Source organism: Grammomys surdaster, unplaced genomic scaffold, assembly GCF_004785775.1.
Source record: "Grammomys surdaster isolate TR1022 unplaced genomic scaffold, NIH_TR_1.0 320683, whole genome shotgun sequence".
Classification (NCBI taxonomy): Eukaryota; Metazoa; Chordata; class Mammalia; order Rodentia; family Muridae; genus Grammomys; species Grammomys surdaster.
The window spans coordinates 17,333-25,498 of record NW_021627297.1 but is presented as its reverse complement, the minus strand read 5'-3'; the positions used below and the strand labels follow the sequence as shown (position 1 = coordinate 25,498).

Here is an 8,166-nt window from a genome sequence, read left to right as displayed (position 1 = left end):
GCAAAATCCTCTGTGTGAAAATTCTAATAGGTATAATCTTGGGCCACATTTTCAAGGTATGAATTCTTGTACATTTCCACCACCACAAATTCTGTGTGTCAGTCCTGTTTGGTGCAATACTAGAATACATTTGCAAGATATAAATTCTCCTGCATGTACTCTAAAACAAGAATCTCAGTCTGAAAATTCTATTGGCTACAACCCCGGGCCACATTTACAAGCTCCAAAACTTCAAGAACAGCACTTGAAAGATCTGAAGTCTGAATTCACTCCAGGATCAAACAATTTGGGTACAGCACCTATGGAATACAACCTTGGTTCACAGCATCAAGGTATGAATGGTATGAATCCTTCCGGGTTTAATCCTGAGTCAAAACCTCAGTGCACACCTTCTTTAAACCCCAGTTCAGGGCCACAGCTGCAAAGCATTAAGTCCTTTGACTTGACCCCTGGCTTAGAGTCTCAAAGTATAAAATCTGTTCTGTTAAACTCTGGATCACCTTCTCAAGGTGTGAGTTCATCTAACTTAATGCTAGGGGCAAAGTTTGAAAAGGTCCCATTTTTGAAGAACCAGCTTGGGTCATGGCAGCAAAGTGCGCAGCCTATATTTACTTGGAGGCCTCAGTCAAATAGTTTGAATTCTGTGGTTTTACCAAAGTCACCTCCTGAAGAGAGAAAGTTTCCAGAGAAGAGTACACAGTTTTGTACAAGTGCTATAGAACTGACACCTGGCTGTGGTCTGAACGACCTGAGAAGTAAGGTGTTTTCGCCAGAACGTTGTTTTGAAAATGTTCAAGCTGTGCAGTTGAAACTAGGGTCACAGTCTCAAAGCATGAGTTCTTCAGAATTGATGTCATGCCACAGTTCACAACATCCTATGTCTTCCCTCGCACTAAAGCCATGTTTTCAAGATACACATCCTCAGCAGCTGAGGATAGGATCCGAACAGCAAAGTCTGAACTGCCAACTGTTTCCTTCAGAGGAGAAACCAATGATGGCATCGGGGCCACAGTCCACCAGGAAGCTCTCAGCAGGACCAGCACTGACTAGTGTCAAATTTTCAAATTTGTCACTGAAATCACAGCAGCAAAATATGAAATCTTGGGCGTTTACTTCAGAACCAAAGTGACAAGGTGTAAAACATGTGAAATTGTCATCAGTGTCTCTGCCAGAACCTGGAAATTCTGTGGAGATACCACTAAAGTCAATTCTTCACACTATGAAATCTGGGAACCTAATGCCACAGACAATTGATCCAGTCACAAAATCGACTAAAACCGCATATAAACCAGAGCCACAGGTGGTGGACTTTGCAGAGAGGATCATGAAGCCTAGGTGTCCAGTCCCTGAGTCGGTGAACTTTACTTCACCACCAATTTTTCAAGCTGTGGAATCTTTAGAAACGACAAAAAGATTGGGACATAAAAGCACAGAAATGATGGAGAAATCTATGAAGTTGAGCTTCAAACCAACAGATAAAGTCATAGAATCATTAGATAAAGTCTCAGAATCATTACAGATGCCCCTGAAGCTAGATCTTCAAGTACCAGAATTTGTTGATCTGACTCCAACACTAAGTGATCAAGATTCAAAATCCTCGGAGCCAAACCTACAGAAAAGCTACCAGATCCCAGAAACTCCTGAGTTACATTCTTGGTCATGGCCTCAAGGTCAAGATTTCAAGAAGTTACAGACAAAGGAAGTTACAGAAGCTGACAGAATTACCCTCAACTTCAAGAATCATGGTGTAGACAAGATAGAGCTGACTTGTGAAGCAAGACAGCAAGGGAAAGAATTTCTTAGAATGACTCCGCGGCCAGTAAATAGAGAGACTGGATTTGTAGAAAAATCTCCAAGGTCATGTCCTCAAGACTCAGGACCTCTGGAGGTGGGCTCTAAGAAAAAATCTCAAAGGGAACAATCTGTAGTATCAACACCAAGGCCATTCTCTCAGGTCCCAGATTCTGCTTCGGGAATAACACCAGGGCCAGGACCTCAGATTCCCAAGTCTAAAAATTTGGCCTCTATGCTGTGGCTGCAAAAAGAATCCTCTGAGTTATCATGCAAAGAAACCAGTCAAGTTGTGGGAAATACTGACTCTGTAGAGCTCACCTTTGGTACACGGCAGCCAGGAGGGGTAGCAGCTAAGCTAACAAAACCTCAGAATCTGAGCCTAGAAAATGCAAGCATCACTCCAAAAGAACCACTGGATCAAATGATAAATTTTATAGGGGTTAGTCCAAAGCCACGAGTTCATGTGACAGAATCTGCAAAGACACAGCTTCCAGTTCCTCAATCAGTTGTCATCCAAAAAGTCTCTGAAACTATAGAAGTGATCCCCGGACCACCACTTCAAGTTATAAAGTCTGTGATGATTCCAGAGAGTATCCCTCAAGAGTCAAAATACAATGATTTGACTCCCAAAATGCGTGATGGGATAAGGTCAGAATTTGCTCCAAGCCTTTGGCTACAAAATGTGCAACCCAAGAAATTAATCATAGATCCAACACATCAGGTTTTAGAGACAAAACGATGGCCAGGCTTTTTGATTATAAAGACTGCATTAACTCCCAAACCACTGCTTCTGATGCTAAAATCTGAAGAAGTGGCACCTGGACCATATCCTCAGTCTGTAGAACTAATAGGACTCACCACGAGATCTAGCATTAAAGGAAGAGAGGGTTTGAATTTACACCCAAGACCACATCGTCAAGACCTGGTAATACCTATGGAGTTAACTCCAAGGGCAGATATTCAAGTGACTTCTGCAGAATTAGTATTGGAGCAGACATCTCCCCTTAAGGAACCTACAGTGTTAACTCCTGAGCAAAGGCTTCAGGCTGGAAAATCTCTAAGCCTCAAAACCGAATCTCCCAAAGTAATGAAAATTGAGGATTCCAATCAAGGATCGGTGTGTCAGAATAAAGACTCAGAGATGATCACATCAGCAAAGTTACAGGCAGAGGACTACTTATCTAGGTTAATACACAGCCCTTCAATCCCATTTCTCTCAAGCGTTGACAAAACAACTGAATTAGAGCCCCTTCAGGGTTCTGGGGTGCCACAGGTTTCAAGAGCTTTTGGTATGAAAAACCTTGGTGTTGGTATTTTGCAGTCTTCAAAGTCCTATACAGACACTATTATGATAAAATCTTCATTTCTTCCGTTGGTCCTTGAAAATCGACCCTCTGATAAGACAGGGGACACCAAGGGAACCCCATATCCTGAGATCTGGAGCATGAATATCTTATCTAAGGAAGAAAGTGGAAAGGAGAAAATGGAGGAATTCCAGAGGTATTCTTCATATTCATTCAGATTACTATCAGAAGAGTTTCAGGCAGGGTTAGGGGCTCGAAGAAGCTCTATCCGTTCTTTCCTGGGCATACAACAGAATGTCTAGGAAAGTCAAGTCTGCAGGCAGCGACTACCTAGGAAATACCTCTCCAATATGCTAATGCTGGGGAACGTCCTGGGAACCACTATGGAAAGGAATGATTGTTCTCAATCATTTTTAACAGAAGGATCCACTATGGACATCTGTCAACCTATTTGAATCCCATTTGCATCTGTAAGACCACTTGTGGGATGGGTGGGACACTGATTCACAAGGTGCCCTTAAATCTTCAGACCCCACCCATTTGTATGCAGCTTCCCCCTTCCCCCACCCAGGGCTCCTGGAGTATCCACCCTGCCTCCAAGATGCTTTAACCATATCTGTGACTCTCCAGAGCCTTCATCATCTAATATCTGAAAATGGTGCCATCTTCGTGAACCGAGAGTATCTCTTTCCCAGAGCAGCTGAAGAGCAAATGAATTTGAGAGTGACAAGTGGGGTGGCACACGCCTGAAATCCCAGCACCCAGGAGCCGGAGGCAAGAGGATCACATGGATAAGGTCATCCTCAGTTACACAGCAAGCTTGAAGTCAGCTTGGGCTATAGGAGACCCTGTCTTTAAAAAAAAAAAAATTCAAAGGAGAAAATAAGTGACTACCACTCAGTGACGCCATTCTTCCTGTTTGTCCCTCACTGTGCCAGCTGTGGTCCCTTCAGGCTCTGCCACTAAAGGTTTCTGTTCTTGTAAGAAAACTTAGCTCCTTTTCCACATGTCTGATTAGCCACTTGGACTTAACACACTTCTACTTACCAAACCTAACCCAATATCTCCAAAGCCTGAAGGGAAAAGGATCATCGCACCCAATCCCCAAACCAGAGCCAGAAAACAGCCACTCCATCACCATAGCCATGACCCAATCATCCACTACAGTGGGGTAGAAGGGGGTGCAGGTGCTTCATCAGCTTTGGCTGATCACCCGCCTTCCTGGGCTGAGTCCATCATGGGCATCTGGCCCAGCTGCACCATGACAGTATCTTTTTTTTTTTTTTAAGAGATCAAAGGGTTCTATTGCCAATTTTTCCATTAGGGTATTTTTGAAATTATAGATTACAGTACCAGTTTACCCTGCAAGGAGCACAACTTTTTATTGTGTACCCCTGAGCTAGGACTCCATCTGCTACTGTCTGCACACCCTGCAAACATTCCTGAGTTCCACAATCAGTGAATTCTCCTCTCTCTACAGTAAGTGCTCTGACTGGACTGTCTTGAGTGAATCTGAGCCAGGCAGGCATTTTCATAAATGCTTGACATCCATTAAGTACCACATCTCAGAACCCCGAAGTAGAAGCTATTATTATTCCCATTTCACATATGGAGAAATTGAGGCATTAAAAATCAAGAAACTTGCTCAGTATTCCCATTTTACATTTCGAGAAATTGAGGCATTGAAAATTAAGAGACTTGCTCGGGTTTATATGTACAGTTTTTAGATGGCAGATGCAATATTTGAATCCATGTACGTTTGACTCCATAAGCTAAAATTCTAATGTCTTTAATTCTGCTGTAGGGGTTGGGGATTTAGCTCAGTGGTAGAGCACTTGCCTAGCAAGCACAAGGCCCTGGGTTCGGTCCTCAGCTCTGGAAAAAAACTCTGCTGTTGTGGCATATGTATTAATGACTTAATTCTGCCATATATAATTTAGAATTATTTTTTGAGACACAGTCTCTCTATGTAGCCCTAGAACTCTCTTTGTAAACCAGACTTGCATTGAACTTACAGAAATCTGCCTGCCCCAGCTTCTGAGTGTTCAGACTAAAGGCATGAGCCACCATGCCTGGCTACTCTTATTTTTTAAAAGAAGGTCTTGCTATGATTTCAGACTGGCTTTGAGCTCACAGTAATCCTCATGCCTCAGTCTCACAAATTCTAAGATCACAGGCATGTAACAGCACAATCAGGTAAGGACTTGTTCTTTTAGTGCTAGAGAAGTGTGTGCTCTACCACTAGCAACATCTCCTGAAAAATGCATACTTGTTTTGTATGTAGGTCTGACTGTCTGCTTATGTGTCCAGGGTGGGGGTTGTACATATAGAGGTCAGAGGTCAAATCAGTGTTTTCACAATCATTTTCTGCCTTAGTTTTTTTTTTTTTTTTTTTTTAAAGACAGAGTCTCTCACTGAACTGAAAGCTCACGAATTCGGCTAGGCTGGAGGTCTAGGACCAGAACTCTAGGGACCCACCTGTCTGCCTTCACAGCCCTGAGATTACAGGTGTGCCTGGCTTTGAGGAGGACGCTGGAGATCTGAACTCAGTTTCTCATGCTGCTGATGAGTCACTTCCTCCATGGCCAACCTTCTCATCTGTGCAGTGTTAGCCTGTCCTTTCAATTGGGAATGTCTTTCTCTCTTGTCAATCATCCTTCTCATGGCTTTTCAGTTTATAATGCTCTTTAAATCCTTTTCTTTACATCTATGGTAGGGTGGGACGTGTGGGGCAGTCAGAGGACAACTTGCAGGAGCTGGTTCTTTCCTTCCACTGTGGGGTCACAGGGCTCAAACTCAGGTAGTCAGGCTGAGTGGCAAGTACCTTAGCCACTGAGCCACCTCACAGGCCTCCCCCACCCCTCACCCCTGCCCCCTTTCTGTAAGAGTCTATTGTAACCCAGGTTGGCCTTGCACTCCTGACCCACCTACCTCCACAACTGCTGAGATTACTATCCTGTGCCACTAAGGCTTACAAGGCTCTGTTCTGTGTAGAGCTTTACTTAACATTCTCCTAAGTCGCTTACAGTTGCTCTCACTGTGGCTTTTCTTTACCAGATGAAGAAGCTAGTGTTGGAAAGACTGCATATGGTGAGGGTTAAAGCCAGAGATACCATTTGGTCAAGTCAGTGTTGGAGCTAAGCCAAGACACGAATTCTGTCCTCTTCACTCCCAAACCCAGTCGTTTATGTTTCTGGGCTCCTCTCCCAGTGCCCAGCCTCTTCTGCATCCGAAACACACTTTCACAATCCAAAAGAGAGTTCAGCTTCCGCTCTACCTTTTTAAGGGCTTATATCTAAAGCATTTATTTCATCCTGTGTAGAGCTGTGATCGTGATCTATATATGCGCCTTTCCCTCCAGAAAAAGTCTTGACGTAATGCAGGTAGATTTGATCCCGTAGAGCCTAAGTTGGGCCTGGCACTCAACTGATGTATGCGATGCAATGACAGCATTTAGCCGTCAGTCAGCGATGCACATCGACTGCAGAGCGAGCTTTTACAGTCTTCTCCAGGAGTAGAAGCTCAAAAGTGTCAACTTCTGTTCCTGTTTTTGTTTTGTTTTGTTTTGTAATGCCTGGTGGTCGGGAATGGGAGAGGCATGGGATTCCTCACCTGAGGGCTCAACAGGGTTCTCGGGTGCTTCAACTGCATGATGCAGACAACAGGCCTGCATTGGCGGCGCTAGTGGTTGACATACAGGCGACATACGTCATAAGGTCACCTAGTGGGTTCTCGAAGGTGCACACAGGACCTGGGTAAGCGCAGTGAGTCCTAGGGCAGAATCATAAGGGGATTGTTGAATTCTCTTCCCGACCAATCTCATAGCTGCATGCACACCTAATACAGAGCTCCGCCCACAAGCTTCCTCCCTCTCTGGATTGTACATCACCAAGTCCTTAAGTTTTCTTATTGTCCTACCCGGCCAGTGTCTCTATAGCTGCTCCCCTGCCTACCTGTTTTTCTTAACTTCCCTGGCAGTAGAAGGAATTAAATCACCCTATTCATCTGAGCTAGACAGTTGTGAGCCTTAAGCAGGTAAACGAGAGGTTAAAAGCCAGGGAAAAGGCCACTAAAACAGGCTCTTACATGGGCTGGAGCTTTTGGAGGGCAGCCTGTCAGAAACCTTGAGAGTTTGGAAGTGCACACGGGGCCCTGGGGGCCTCTCTTCCCAGAGGCCGATGCTCCTGACCTGCACTGTGTAGTCGCTGTCTTCAGCCAGGCCCCAAAGAGCACAGGCCCTGGTGGTGGTGTTCACCTCCCTGATTACACGCTGCCCGGGGCCATTCTGTCTCTGCAAGGAGATGTAGAGAAAGGAGGGCAGCCTAGCCCCAGTCAAAGAAGCCATGGTTTCCACTGAGTTCGCTGGAGGCTCCAGAGGCATCGATCCTGGAAGAGGCAGGAGTTGAGGGGTCAGGAGCTGCCCATCAGGCAAGAGGGATGCAGTAGCTCTCTAACAGTCTTCTCGGGGCCCACAGCCCATCTCCCCCGTGCCTTTCCCGCCTCCGCATAACCCCAGTGCCCACCCCAGCCCCCACCCGCGCGGTCTCATCAGCCCACACCCACCTCCCGGGTCCTCGTGGTCGGTCAGGGCTCGGGGGGCTGCTCGGTGCCCAGAGGGCGGCCCATAACCAGACCGGCGGTGGCCCTACCCTATCCCGACAGGAGCCCGCCAAGGCGGGCAGCGATGGCCGGGCTGTGGGGCAGAGAGGGCAGAGGCGGAGTGGCTGCGGGCGGCGGGTCTGCCCGGCCCCAAAGCCTTCCCAAGGGCAGAGGGGGGGCATTGTCGTCGAGGCCTGGCAGCTGGCCTGCGTCCCCCGTGCAGAGGACAGTGCGGCCAACCGCCACCTTCTGGAGACCTAACTGACCCCGCCCCGCCCCCGCCCCGCCCCGCCCCCCGCCCCTCCCCTCCCGGCGGGGTTCTCACCTGGGTCATCCCTTCCCCCCCACTCCCAGCCCTGTTCTTCCCGGGCTCCTTCCAGGACCCTCCCTATGGCGGCCTGCCATTAAAAATAAATCAATGTCTGGCCCTACCCCATCCCGACAGGAGCCCGCCAAGGCGGGCAGCGAT

At 46.8% G+C, this 8,166-nt stretch overlaps 1 long non-coding RNA gene across 1 annotated transcript; it reads right to left on the bottom strand.

The window, feature by feature from the left end:
* Positions 1–6,416: 6,416 nt before the first annotated feature.
* LOC114616456 lies at positions 6,417–7,941 on the bottom strand. Its single transcript, XR_003710633.1, has 3 exons — positions 7,662–7,941; positions 7,185–7,484; positions 6,417–6,869 (listed from the first exon to the last, which is right to left on the bottom strand). It is a non-coding gene; the product is annotated as an uncharacterized LOC114616456 (long non-coding RNA).
* Between the last annotated feature and the right edge of the window lie 225 nt (positions 7,942–8,166).